Source organism: Notamacropus eugenii, chromosome 2, assembly GCF_028372415.1.
Source record: "Notamacropus eugenii isolate mMacEug1 chromosome 2, mMacEug1.pri_v2, whole genome shotgun sequence".
Taxonomy (NCBI): domain Eukaryota; kingdom Metazoa; phylum Chordata; class Mammalia; order Diprotodontia; family Macropodidae; genus Notamacropus; species Notamacropus eugenii.
Window position 1 is genome coordinate 429,972,454 of NC_092873.1, and position 14,099 is coordinate 429,986,552.

The 14,099-nt window shown below is 41.3% G+C and overlaps 1 pseudogene; it reads right to left on the minus strand.

The window, feature by feature from the left end:
- Positions 1–12,587: 12,587 nt before the first annotated feature.
- LOC140529353 (proteasome activator complex subunit 1 pseudogene) lies at positions 12,588–13,535 on the minus strand (annotated as a pseudogene).
- Between the last annotated feature and the right edge of the window lie 564 nt (positions 13,536–14,099).

The following is a 14,099-nucleotide window of genomic DNA, read 5'->3' on the forward strand; positions in this document are numbered from 1 at the left end:
TGTCCAGGGTTATATAGCTAGTGTCTGAAACCAGATTTGAACTCAAGAAGAGCAGTCTTATTGAGTCCAGGCCCAGGCACTCTATCCACGGCACCACCGAAATGCCCTATGTATATGTATATGTAGATACATATGTATATATATTATGTATACCCATATTCCCCCAGTGTTTCTGGCTCATTCAGTGTGAGTTTGAAAAGCTCCCTATGGGTCGTGTATGCATTTCAAAGAAATGGATGGGGGCACTTAATCCTATACCCTTTGGAAGGAAATAGGTCTATGAACTCAGAGGGGTGCTTAGGGTGATCTTCTAAGAGATTAACCTAGATGCTTAGGAAGTTCCATTGGAGGTTGTATGACCACTTATAGAGCATATCGTAAAGAAGATTCCTGGTCAGAAATAGAATGGGATAGATGACCTCTAATGGTTCCTTCCATGTCTGAAATTCAATGATTCTAAAGGATGACATTGAAGCACACAGACCCTTTGGTTTTTTATCTGAGTGTTATGTTCTGTTTATCAAGTCAAGTAGGTAACACATTGGACAGCACAATGGACTTGTAGTCAGGAAGACCTGCATTCAGATCCAGCCTCAGACATTAGCTATGTGACTCTGGTTAAGTCACTTAACCTCTGTCTGTCCCAGTTTCTTCATCTGTAAAATGAGGATAATACTAGTACCAATAGCACTTTGAGGCTTACAAAGTACATTACAAGTATTATCTTATTTGATCCTCACAACAACCCTGGGAGGCAGGTGCTATAATTATCCCCATTTTGCAGATGAGGAAACTGAGGCAGAGAGCAGTTAAGTGACTTAGTCATATATCTAGTAAGTAACTGAAGCTGGATTTGAACTCAGTTTTTTCTGATTCCATTCCAGTTTTCTTATTCAACTACTTACACATATGCTAACTTTTGCTACTGTTGTTACTCTTGTCCCTAACGTTATTATAATAGCTCCTCCAACATGACCATTCCTTTTGAAGACATGGGAGGGGACTCAACTGGCATAATCAGATAGGAAACCTTGGGCCAAATCTGAAATAGCTCATTTTTGTCCATTCCTCATGATGTTAGGGCTAGCAGTGAAGTCAAACTGAATACAGACGGGAGCCAGCAAACTGCGTATAACTCATTTAACTCAGCAAGCATTTATTAACAGCTCACTAGATGTTGGGCACCGTGCTAAGCACTGGGGATACAAGAAGAGACAAAAGACGGTTCCTTTCCTCACAAAGCTCATAATCTAATAGAGGAGACAACCAACAAACAAATATGCGTACAAAGCAAGCTATATCCAGGAAAAAAGGAAAATAGTTAAAAAAGGGAAAGCATTGGATCTAAAAGGATTTAGGGAAGGTTTCCCATAGGAGGTAAGATTTCAGTTAGGAAGTCAGACAGGAGGAGGGAGAGCACTCCAGTCCTGAGGGACAGACAGAGAAAATGGCCAGAGCTAAGATACAGAGCGTCTCATGTGTGGCACAGTTGTGCTTGAAGTAGAAAAATCACTGGGGGCTGCATATTGCCTAGAAAACCATAAACTCACATTATCTATGTTTTATTATATGTTGATTCTTTTCATTAAATATTTCCCAAATGCATTTTAATCTGGTTCCAGCCCTAGTAGGGACTGTTGCTGACTGAATGTTTGACATCTCTGTTAAAAGAGATGACCACACTCTGAAGCAACATCAACACATAGCCACAGACTTGTGCAGATAAGCTGGTAGGTGGCCCTTGCACATCTGACTACCTCCCCTAGAGGATCCATGACCAATTGCATACATGCCTACTCAAAGACAAAAGCTGAAACCCCCAGGACAGCTAGTCTACCATCACTATGCTGAAGTGTTTCTTTCAGAAAGCTCACCTAGCTCCTGCCAGTTACATTCTTCCTAGACAACTCTCCCTGAAAGCAATCACACATTGGATAGTTGGCCAATATGACCCTGGCACCGGTGCTCCACAAACAGACTGAGTAGCCTGCAACTGCAGATGGGAGCGCCTGGAATAACCACCTGCAGTATTCTTCCGTCACAGCTGCTAGCCTGCCTCAGCTCTCCCTTTTCTTTTCCTTTGGATTATTGCAGTGGTCCCTTCACAGTCTCCCTGACTCAAAATCTCCCCTCCCATCTCCATTCTTCACACCACTACCAAAGAGATATTCCTAAAGTTCAGGTTTGACCATGCCTCTCCCCTGCTCAGTAAATTCCTGTCATTCTCTTTTCTCTAGGTTCAAATGCAAACAATGCTAACCTTGTATATAGCACTTACCATACTAAATATTTCATAATTATTATCTCATTTGATCTTCATGGCAACCTTGGGAGGTAGATACCTACTATTATTGTCCCCATTTTAGAGATGAGGAAACTGAGGCAAATGGGGATAAGTGACTTGTTCAGGATTATACAGCTACTATCAGGTCAGATTTGAACTCAGGACTTCCTGATTCAAGGTCTGGCTCTCTATTCATTGGATCATCTCTGTTAGGCATTTAAAATACTTTGCAATCTAGATCCAACTTACTATTACTCCTTGTTGACTCTCAGATGGAATATTTTTTCTCCTGTCTCCCCTTCTTTGCATGGATTATTCCCCATATCTGTAATGCACCTCACTCCCAGTCTGCTTCCTAGAATTACTTTCCCTCTAAATTCAACTCAACTAAATTCAAACTCTAACATGAGGTCTTTCCTGATCCCCCAATTATATGTGCCTCTTGCCCTTGGAATGAGGTACTAAATCCTCCTGGAATGGGGTTATAAATGACCCAGTATTTATTTGTATGTACTTATATTTATACACATCCTGCCTCTCCACCCTCATTAGAGACAGCTAAGTGGTACAATAGGTAGAGCATTAGACTCAAGAGTCAAGAACACTTCAGTTCAAATCCAGTCTCAGACACTTAACTAGTTGTGTGACCCTGGGCTAGTCATGTAACCTAATCTGTGTCATTTTTCTCATCTGTAAAATGGAAATATTACTATCACCTACTTTCCAGGATTGCTGTGAGGATAACATGAGATAACATTTGCAAGCCTTGAAGGTGAGCTATTACTGTTATTATCAATGAAACCTCACTGAGGCAGGGACTGTCATTTTTGAGTTTGTATCACCATGCACCTAACACAACGCTTGACATACAGAAAACTATAAATGCTTGGTCAAGGATAGTAATTCCCTAATCTTCTGATATTTATTACTTGCAATGGAGAAAAACATAGCATGAATGAAAAGGAAATAAATGTCTCACCTCACAGCAGTTCTGGATTCAAATAGGCAACATGAGCTATTTCTGTGTTCAACACATGAAGACTTATAAGAACTCCCAAGGTGCTCTGTGGAGTGGAAACCAGCCTCTTCTTAGTGCATAGACAGCAACATTGCCTCAGGCCTAAACTTTGTAACTGTCTTTTGTTTGTGGGTATTTTCTTAACCAATTATTGACAGATAAGGGAAGATAAGTAGTACTGAGAGGGAGTATGCCACAGGGTCAGAGTAGAAAATAAACATAGGAAGGAAGGAAGGAAGAAGAGAGGGAAGGAGGGAGAGAAGGAAAGGAAGGAAGAAAAGAGGGAGGGAGGGAGGAAGGAGGGAGAGAAGAAAAGGAAGAGGGCGAGGAGAGATGAAGGGAAGGAAGGAGTAGGGATGAAAGGAAGGAGGAAGGAAGGAAGGGGGAGAGAAGAATGAAAGAGAAGGAAGGAGGGAGAGAGGAAGCAGGAAGTGAAGGAGGGAGGGAGAGAAAAAAGGACAAAGGGATGAAGAAAGAAAAGGAAGGGGGAAAGGGAAGAATGAAGAAAAAGAGGAAGAGATGAAGAATGTATTAAGTGCTTACAATGTGCCAGGCACTCTACTAGGTAGAACACTTTACAAATATTCTCTCATTTGGTCCTTATAACAACCCTGGAAAGTAAGTGCTATTATTTTTCTCATTTTGTGGAGGAGGAAACTGAGGTAAATAGAGGTTAAGTGACTTACCCAGCTAGTAATTGTCTAAAGCTGGATTTGAACTGAGGTCTTCCTGACTCCAGGCCCAGCACTCTATCCATTGCACCACCTAGTTGCCTGAGCAGCTTTTCTACGGGACATCTAGAACCAAGAGACAAAATATGTAGCTGTTTCAATTTAACATTTCCCCAGCACATCCATCTCTTGATCTCTTTCCATTTGCTGAGTGGGTGTATTTTTGCTTCATACTTAAGTAGCCTCTCTTCTCTCCTTTTGAATAAGAACTCAGTAACAGCAAACATACTGTCACACTTTCACAGCTTGAGAGCTGAAACTCGCACATAAAACTGCAGTGACAGAAGGTATTAGGTGCCCATGATCTCTGACTGTCAGTGCCCCAAGACCTTGAGGAAGGCTCAGAAGAATACAGAAGGACTCATAAGATTTCATCGACAATGGAATTTTAGTAGGTCTTGTGAAAAAATGTCATCATCCCTGCCTTCCGAGTTTTCTGTACCCAATTCCATAGGCAGTTTGCCTCACACCCCAACACACGAGGCTCCCACAAGGACAAGTATAACACAGGGGAAGATAAATGAAGAGACATGCAAATAAAGCTCACAGAAACATCAGAAACACATCCAGGAGGTATCTGCCTTGGCTACATCAATATTTCATCTCCTTTCCTTCTCCATCTCCCTCTCCTGTCAGCACGATCACTCCAAGGACCAGTTTAGGTACAGCAGTAGAGCAGCTAAAGGTCTCTCTGTTTTCCCTTGTAACCCATTGTCTGCCTCAGAGTTGGGAGACAAAGGCTGAAGTCCTCATTAGGACCATGGGAGAAGAATAACAATGACACACAAAGCTTTTGGTAGAAGCTACTCCTGTACCTCAACCCCCCTGAATATTCTCATTATAGGCAGAAAAAGTAGAATTTAGAAGTCAGTGATGCCCTCCCTGCCCCTCTACCATCCCTTCATGCCACCCTCACTCACCATGAAGAAAGGCCCAAATCAGTAAAGGAAGGGGAAAAGAGATTTCTTCCATCTAGCCCCAACATGGACTCTGTGCCTCCTTGGATAAAGCAAGGTTCGCATAAGGTAGAAAAGTCACCTTCTACAGGGCTTGGAGGGGAAAAAAGGGGAAAAAATGAAAACAAATAAGCAATAAAACCAAACCAAACAACAAAATTTCAGACCCAGACCAAAGCTATTCAAGCTTACTTTTTGACTGGGTTACCTGAACAGGCATTTGGGGTGTTGGGAAGGGTGAGGACTAGGCAACATTTTGAAAAGGGGAAGGGACAAGGAAGTTGACTATGAGGAAACACTTTATTATCTTAGCTTGATGGAGAGGTCCTGGGAGTTAGAATCAATCATTTTTATCCCCTATTCCTATTCCCCAATTTTAACTGTAGCTCTTCTCTCTTACTCAAGTCTTAGTTTATCTAGTACACCCCTTGGGAACTACCCTTTCTGGAAAAATGCTACTAAACCACACAAGACTGTCAAGTAGTCTCTCTGCAGTTCTTCCTGAGAGTACTTTCAGGGCATCTTGTACAGAATTCATTGCCATAGGGTAGGGACACCAAAATTCTGATATAGGGTTGAGCCAATTATGGCAAGAAACACATTTTTCTTGGAAAACCTCCTTCGATGGGGATCCGTGAGCTTAATAGCAGCATATTTTCTCTTTTTTGTCTTATTTTCTCCTGCAACAAAATCAGCAGAGAGATTGTTACACTAGACCATTGCATGGGATTCCCAAATGGTCCTTCTTCCTCCCAGTGAAATCTCTCCTGCATGGATTAATCTTACTGGGACACTGTGACTTTTATCACACCCTGCCATCTCTGAGCACCAGCACTGGTTCCCCAACATTTCTATAAGACCAAGTCCCAGCTCCTTACTCTATCAGAAAGTAAGAATCTGAGACTGCTGGGGAAGGGATGGCTAAGGCAAGAGCAGTCAGCTCTTGAATGAAGGCTTTGGGAGAAAATCAGTCAGAGGAAGGAACAATGAAATTATTAATGGGGGAGTGGAGATAGCAAATGAGTGGTACGTTTTGTCAATTTCTCCATTTTCAGTCTCATCCAGAAAAAAAAAAAAGTTGATTTAAAATCTTGCAAGACCCAACTGGATCTTAATGTTGGTTTCCAGCCCATAGGGGCAGAAAATACTGTGGCTCAGTTTTACTTGTTTACTCCATTTACCTTATAGTTTCAAAGGGAATAGGACAATGTTCCTGCAGGAGTAGGAAATGAAGAATAGACAGAGTCCCTGGGATACAAGTTTATGAAATAAACAAATTGGGTTTTTAAACCATGACCACTAATTCAGCACCTGCTATATGCCAAGTACTGCACTAGGCACTGGGGATACAAAGGTAAAATTGAAATCTTTGTACCCCTCGTACCTCTTTTGCTTTCCCCACGTGCTCAGTAGGCACTGCCTGGCTGGTGCCAAAAACATTAAATGACGGGGTGAGCACAAAATTCATAGGAAATGATTAGTGACTTAAGATATTAGCTGCTCCTTGTAGAGGTATTAGAAAGACAAGACCCCAGGGAGAGGGAAATCATAACTCAGAGGAACCAATAGCTCTCATGGTTGAACTTCAGCATATGAGTGGGAGGAAAGTTTTGAGGTAGGAGGTTATCTGGGTCCCCTCAAATCACACCATATTAAGTGACAGTCTAGGCTGGCATTGTGGGATACCAATTTATTTTGTTGGACCTCAATATATAATTAATTTGTTGACTGATTCCTAACATACAAACATCCAGAGGAAAATCATTTGGATGATTAAAGTGAGGTATCAATAGAAGATTTCTAATTCCAGTGGTATTTCTCTCAGCACATGATTTGGAAAGAGTGAGCTTAAGTTTTCCTTTTGTGTGTTTGGCCTATATTTTTGGAGCTTGTCCTGGGTTATTTCATCTCATGATGAAGAATGTGGGAGCTCAGAGACATAATCTCGGGGTTTTTTGGGGGGGAGTTACTTTCAGCAGGACCTGGGGAATTGAGAGAAATGTAGAAGAAAACTGAAGTGTAGGAGACTTGAGTTCCTGGACTTGCTATTTTCAATACACCATAGCATGCACAAGTGTTTGGGAAAGCTACATCTGACTCCCAAACCCTCTGCCAGCTTCCCTTCTGCTCTCGGATGTGTCTTAAGGCAGCACCTCAGAGGATGGCATTCTTGCACTTCAGGCAGGTGGCATCTGTTACTCTGTGCATCAAAGCCTCTTCTTTTAGGCTCTGGAAACCAAACTAAGGCAAGGAAGTCTACCATCCCAGATACTTTTCTCCTATCCCCCTTTCTGCATTAAAGCAAAGGAAAAATCTACCCCAACATAGGGGAGAAGTGAAAAGAAACTTCTTAACCATGGGTATCACTAAGAATAGGGCAGCTAGGTGCCTGGTCTGGAGTCAGGAAGACTCACGTTCATATCTGACCTCAGATACTTATTAGTTGTATGGCGCTGACCAAGTCACTTAGCTCTGTTTGCCTCCGTTTCCTCATCTGTAAAATGAGCTGGAGAAGGACATGGCAAACCATGCCAATATCTTTGCTAAGAATACCCCAAATGGGGTCACAAAGATTTGGACACAACTGGAAAATGAATGAACTATCACTAAAAACTAGTGAACTCTTCAAAATCAGTCTTGTCCAAGGTCAGCATTATCTGTGAAAGATTATCAAGGCTTCCCTCCCAGGGTTGGGAACATACAATAAAGACTTGCCCATTCCTATCCTGAAAGTTCCAGGTGATGAATATGTGCAGGTGATTGTAAGATCAGAGGTATTTAGCTTTCCAATGTCTTCCACAGTTTGTGTTGAGACCCTTACCTTTTATGTAGATACCCCTTCCCCAAACCCTTCCCTCTGCCCCATCTGCTCCTTTCTTCCCTCCTCCCTCTCCCTCTTCTCTCTTCCCTCAGTGCTGAGTTATAGTGAAATTTGTTGAGTGTTTCACTCACAGTTTGGAATGAGCCTGGCATGGTACCCAACCCTATGAACCCCCCCTCACTCTGCCTCCCCACCTAACTTTTTTTTCTCTTACCTTCCTCCTCATGAGGCAAACATATTTTCTCCTGGAGAGCAAAGATAGTTTTGTCACTATCTGGTCCCATACACCCACATGTGCCTACACCTCATGATAGCTCTCTGGGGCAGTCACAAGTGTGTACATGTGTCATACACATATTGTAGTTTACCTGGTAAGTGGTCTTCTAGATGGTAGTCATCTAGATAATACCTAAGTTTTCAAAAAATCTCTATTTTTCTATTCCTACTTTTATCGTGACAATTAAATAGAAAGACATAGGGGATACACAAGTGGGACTGGGCATGAGTAAAGTAGGACATGATCAAATCATTTAAATCTCCCTGAGTTTCAATTACCACCTCTGAAAAATGGGGATAGAAATGTCTACTGGGTGCCTTTGTTGGTTAAATGTACTGGTGTGTGCGTGAAGCAGTTTTGATAATGGCACTTGTTCAGTCATTTCAGTTGTATCTGAGTCTTCATGACCCCATTTGGGGTTTTCTCTACAAAGATAGTGAAGTGGTTTACCATTTCCCTCTCCAGCTCATTTGACAGATGTGGAAACTGAGGCAAAGTGGGTGAAGTGATTTGCCCAGTGTCACACTGCTAGGAAGTATGAGAGGCCAGATCTGAATTCAAGAAGTTGAGCCTTCCTGACTTAAGGCCCTTCGCTCTATCAATTGCACCACCTAAAATGGCATTGTGTTTTACAAATGAACAAAATACTTGGACACCTAGAAGAAATTAGTTCTGTAAAGCTTGTGCTCAGTCAAAAGGCCACACCCAAGGACCTAGGAGGCCACATGTGGTTCAGAGACCTCAGGTTCCCCACCCCTGCTAGTATATAGTATATAGTATATAGTATATAGTATATAGTATATAGTATATAGTATGTACTCAATAAATGCTTGTTCACTGATTTGTATAGTTAGTAATATAAATATCATTATCTTTTTCAGCTCCAATGATCCTGGGTTCAAATGCCCCAAGGGGGAAATAATTGCTGAGAGTAGCCTGGAGCATCAAGGACAAAGAAAGACTTTGGTTAGAGGCCAATAGCCTTCCCAGTCTAATTAAATTCTCAGCCTACCTTCTTCCTTTGTTCCTTAGGATCATAAGCCTAGACTGCTGGGCAGACAGATGTTTGGAATGAGAAAAAGAGATGCGTGTTCATCATTCAATTTAGCTGCTGGAGATGGAGCTGAATTCCCCATTCCTAGGCCTCTATTAAATGGAGAATTGTTTATGGGATAGAGGGAGATGAAGGGAGACAAGTTAGAAAAGTTCAGCCCTCTTGGCACAGCTGTCATCCTGGCAGATGTGGTCTTCCTTGAATCCAAACTGGGCTTGTGTTATGGATGCAGGATGACAAGCTATCTTCACTGGGAACCTTGAGCCAGGCATGTTGGCACATGGAAACATCACCAGAAAATGCAGATTTTTCTGCCATTTGTGAAAATTAACTTACCTAATTAACTCACTCATACAAATGCACTCAGGATGAAGACATTAGGATGATTACCTAGGCAATTGCTACCTTGGTAGATTCCCCTGTGCCACCTCTTGCCTCTTAAATGTGCCAAGAACAAAATTAGTCCAGTGGCATTGTCAGATGGATGAAAGTGAATAGCTGTGGAGGGAATGGGTGGCTTCTCCTATTGGTGACAATAACCCTAATTTTAGCTCATGGACCCTGCTCAGCACGGGGTAGCCAACTGGTGATTTTCTCCATCCAAAAGGGAACATTGGTGAGGATCTGAATTACTTCTTGGTGCATATTCAAGCAACCTTCTTCAAGCTCTGTGCTACACAGCAATTATGGCCAAATGAGGTTTGAATCAAATTAGTACAGCTAAGATTATGCTCTGGGGGTGAAGGGGAGGGGGCCAGTAAGAAGCCTGCATTCTAGAAACAAGGGGTTGTAAAACTCTGTTTGTTTATCCTTCCTAGGAATGGAGCATTCTTCCTTTAGAGACCTGAATTTTCTGGCAGAACATCAGCCAGTAGTACTGCTTGCAGCCCTAGGGAATTCTATCCCCTTCCCTTGGAATTAAGACTTTTTGAGTAAAAGAGTCTTGTCAGGACCAAAGAGTTCCTGAAATTCAGCCTAGATTTTCTTCATCTTTATCTTGCTTTCTGATATGAATGGCATGTATGGTATGCATGTGTGTACATACATATACATACATAATACACATATACACATATATACACATAATACATATATGCACACATAAATACATATATATACATAGGCACACACATATATAGGTATATCCATGTGTATGTGTGTGTATATATATATATACATATATATACAAACACATATGCATATATGTATGTTGTCTCTCTTAGTAGAATATGAGCTTCTTGAGGACAAAGGCTCATTTTTCAATAACTTTTTGTCTTTGTATCCCCAGAGCCTAGTGCAGTGCTTGGCACATCATAGGTGTTGAATGAATGTTCATTGGTTGACTGATTCAGGCTTTAATACAGTAGCTTCATTTTACAAATGAGAATAATATTTTGGCATCAGCCTACCACAGAGAAGTGGTAGAAGTATTAAATTAGATAATACTTATGTAGGTACTATGAAATATAGAATCAACATCTAAGTACTGTTGTTTGTCCTTTATTATTAAAGAAGGCCAACGCCATCATGGGGTAATGTCTTGACTTCTTCATGAATTAGACTTTAGTGAGGCAGAGATGCACAAAGTCAGCAGTCTCACTCTCTCTTCCAGAGTCATCTGGAAGTCCAGTAGCAAGGCAAAAGTTAAGATGATGAGTGATGACCCAGGAGGCAGTGTATGATCCATGATTTAACCAGTTTGATTATTTCCTTTTGTGAAACACATTGCAGAGTAAGTGATTCAGGTGACAAAATAAATTATCATCTGATCTCCCATTTCCTGGTGATGTGCCTCTGCAAACCTAGTCAGGCTCGACTTTGAATAATGACATAAGAGCTACTGATGAACTCAAAGTCATCCGTTTCACCAGATCTCTTAGTCACTACTAACACCTTGAAGAACCCAGAGTCTCCTCCCAGCCATACTAGCGTAAATGGAAGTAACAATAGCAACAACCTGATTGGGGCAACATCATAATTTCTGGCTTAGCCCTGAAAAAAAGGTGAGAAAATGCATTTCCTTCATTTCATGTAGATGTAGGACATTATGAGTGTGGGAGATCACATATACTTTTAGGCATGGTTTATATGTTAGTTTTACTGATATTTCTTTTCTTTTTCTTCTTCTCTTTTTATCCTTTTAAACGGAGAATATGAGTGGGGGTAGGAATATATTCAAAAATGAAAATAATATAAAAACCAATGACATCGATAGTTTTTAAAGGAAGAATTGCTTAAACATCTGCCAAAATAAAATAAATAGTAACAGCCCAAATATTGAAAACATGAGATAATTGACTATATTAGTCATGAATCTTTGGACAGCTAGATGGCACAGTGGATAGAGAACTGGACTTGGAATCAGGAAGACTTATCTTTCTGAGTTCAAATCTGGCCTCAGACACTTAATAACTGTGTGACCCCGGGCAAGTCATTTAACCCTGTTTGACTCAATTTCTTCATCTGTACAATGAGCTGGAGAAGGAAATTGGCAAACCACTCTAGTATCTTAGCCAAGAAAACCCCAGAAGGGGTCACAGAGAATTGCACAATTGAAAAATGACCCAAAAACAAAGATATGAATTTATAAGACTAAGACTATAAATCCAAATAGAGGAGGGAAGGGCAACTTAAAATAAGTGAAATGTGCTTCCTCTGAAAGATTTCTATTGAGGAGATGATGGTGTGTTAGGAATGTTGTAAAGGAGATCTTCCAGTCTAGTAGAGATCAAACTAGATGATCTCCAAATTTCTTTCACACGCTAGTATTCTATGAATGTTGAGGGGTGAGGAGTCACTAATTTATGACTACTCATTGCTATAACTATCGTGACAATAATGATGATTTTTTTGATTTTCAAATTTTGATTTGAAAGCAAAAATGAAGTATCCTTAAGAAACCTCATGAAAGGTTTACTTTTTACTATGCCATGTGTTTCTTCCTACCTTTTCATTTCTCTTATGTTTTACTCCCAATGGCTCCTTGTTCTTTCTGGAATAAGACCCTTTCAATCAATGAGAGTCAGAGTCCCAGTCCAAGCCTCTCTTGGTCATTCAGTTGTGATGCCTCGGAGTGAACTCAAATAGCAACTGTTGCTATTTTGGCCAGAAACCCTGAGGATCTTCCCCTCCCAGATTGATTATTTTTTAACTAGGTAAAAGTAGTCATTCTTTGCCTCATTTCTTACCTTAATCATTAAATGGGCGTTGCCTCAGTCAAACTGAGACAAAAGTCAACATCTCCCATTGCATCCAGGGCCATCTCCTGTCGTCCTGAATTATGTCTGGCCACTGGACCCAGATGGCTCTGGAGGAGAAAGTGAGGCTGAAGACTTTGCACAGTCCTGCCTCACTTAAATTCAATTCACTCGAAAGTCATGGCATCACCTTCCTGATGCCATGGCACTCTTGGAGAATGAAGAACAAACTACAATAACCACATACACTTTTTTTTTTTTTTGGTGTGACAAAATTTATTGGTGCTCAGAAGGCAAGGTATGGATAAGAGGGGAAGTTCTAATGGAAGCTGAACTGTGGCAAGACAGATAATCTTACTTAAGGGGTGATGGAGAAGGGAGGCAGGCTCCATTTTTCAGTAGATCATTCCTTTTGTGTCCCCCCTGGGCTTCTTGATCTTCTCAAAGTTCTTCAGGATGATATCATATAATACAGCATAAGTATTTCAGATCTCCATGATCATGAGTCTTGTCTCTCCATACTGTGCTTCATCCAGTTCATGAACCAGTTGTCGGTAGTCACCCACATGTGGTTGCTTTGCTGCTTTAGCCACTGCATCACCCCTTTCAGAAAAGTACTTTGAGATCTGGGTTTGGAAGCCATCCAGCTTAGTCCTAAGTGTAGTCATCAGCTCAAATACCTTCTCCTGGACTGCTACTCCAAAGTTGTTTCCATCCTCAATTCAGGGCACCTGTAGCTGCAGCCACATGGAAACCACGTTGAGCTGTTCTTTCACATCTTTGATTTCAGGCTTCAGTCGCCCCAAAAGAGCCACAATCTTCTCATTGCAGCTTACAGGTCCACAAGGAGGACCTTTATCTTCATCTTCCTCTTTTTTCTTTCCATCTTTCTCTTCCTTCTCTTCTTGTTTCCAACGTTCTTCCTTCTCTTTCTCTTTGGCTGGGTCAGGGATGGGGATGTCCAGGGCGGCCTTCAGGAGACTCAGATAAGCCTCATTCAGAGATGGGTCCTTCAAGAACTCATCCAGCTCTGAAACCTTCACCGGGAAATAGGTTCCAAGTAGGATCTCTGCCTGAGCACATAACTCCTTTCTGAACACATCTACCTTGGCTTGGGCTTCAGGTCTGACACTGAAGGTGGCCATGGCAGGGGGGTTAAGGGGCCACATCGAGCAGTGAGATAGGAGCAAGGGGGAAGCACCACATACACTTTTGCTGGCTGTTCTTCAAGCCTGGAATTCTCTCCCTCCTCAACTTCTCCTCCTGGCTTCCTTCAAGTCTCAACTACAATCCCACATTCTGCAATAATTCTTTTCTAATCTCCCTTAAAGCTACTGCTTTCTTTTTGGTGTTTATTTCCAATTTATCCTGTCCATATCTTGTTTGTACAGTTTCCATGTTGTCTCCTCTTTAGAGTGTGAGCTTCTTGAGAGCTGGAACTGTTTTTCTTTATATCCCTATCGCTTAAACTGGTCCTTGGCATATAGCAGGTACTTAATAAGTGCTTGTTGAATTGATTTGTCCCAATTTGGTGGTTGGACTATATGTAAAAAAAAGTCCTGGAGCCATCTCAAATTGGTCTTGAGGGCTAATCGTTCAATTTCCATTGTGGATATTTACATCTCAAAAACTGACAAATTACAAATCAGGGTTTGATTTATTATTTTTATTGATTGTCTAGACTGAAGAAAGTGATGCAAAATGTGCTTCATGAAGCAGATTCAGCTCAAAAGTATGCCTTGAGTACATTTACTTTTCCAG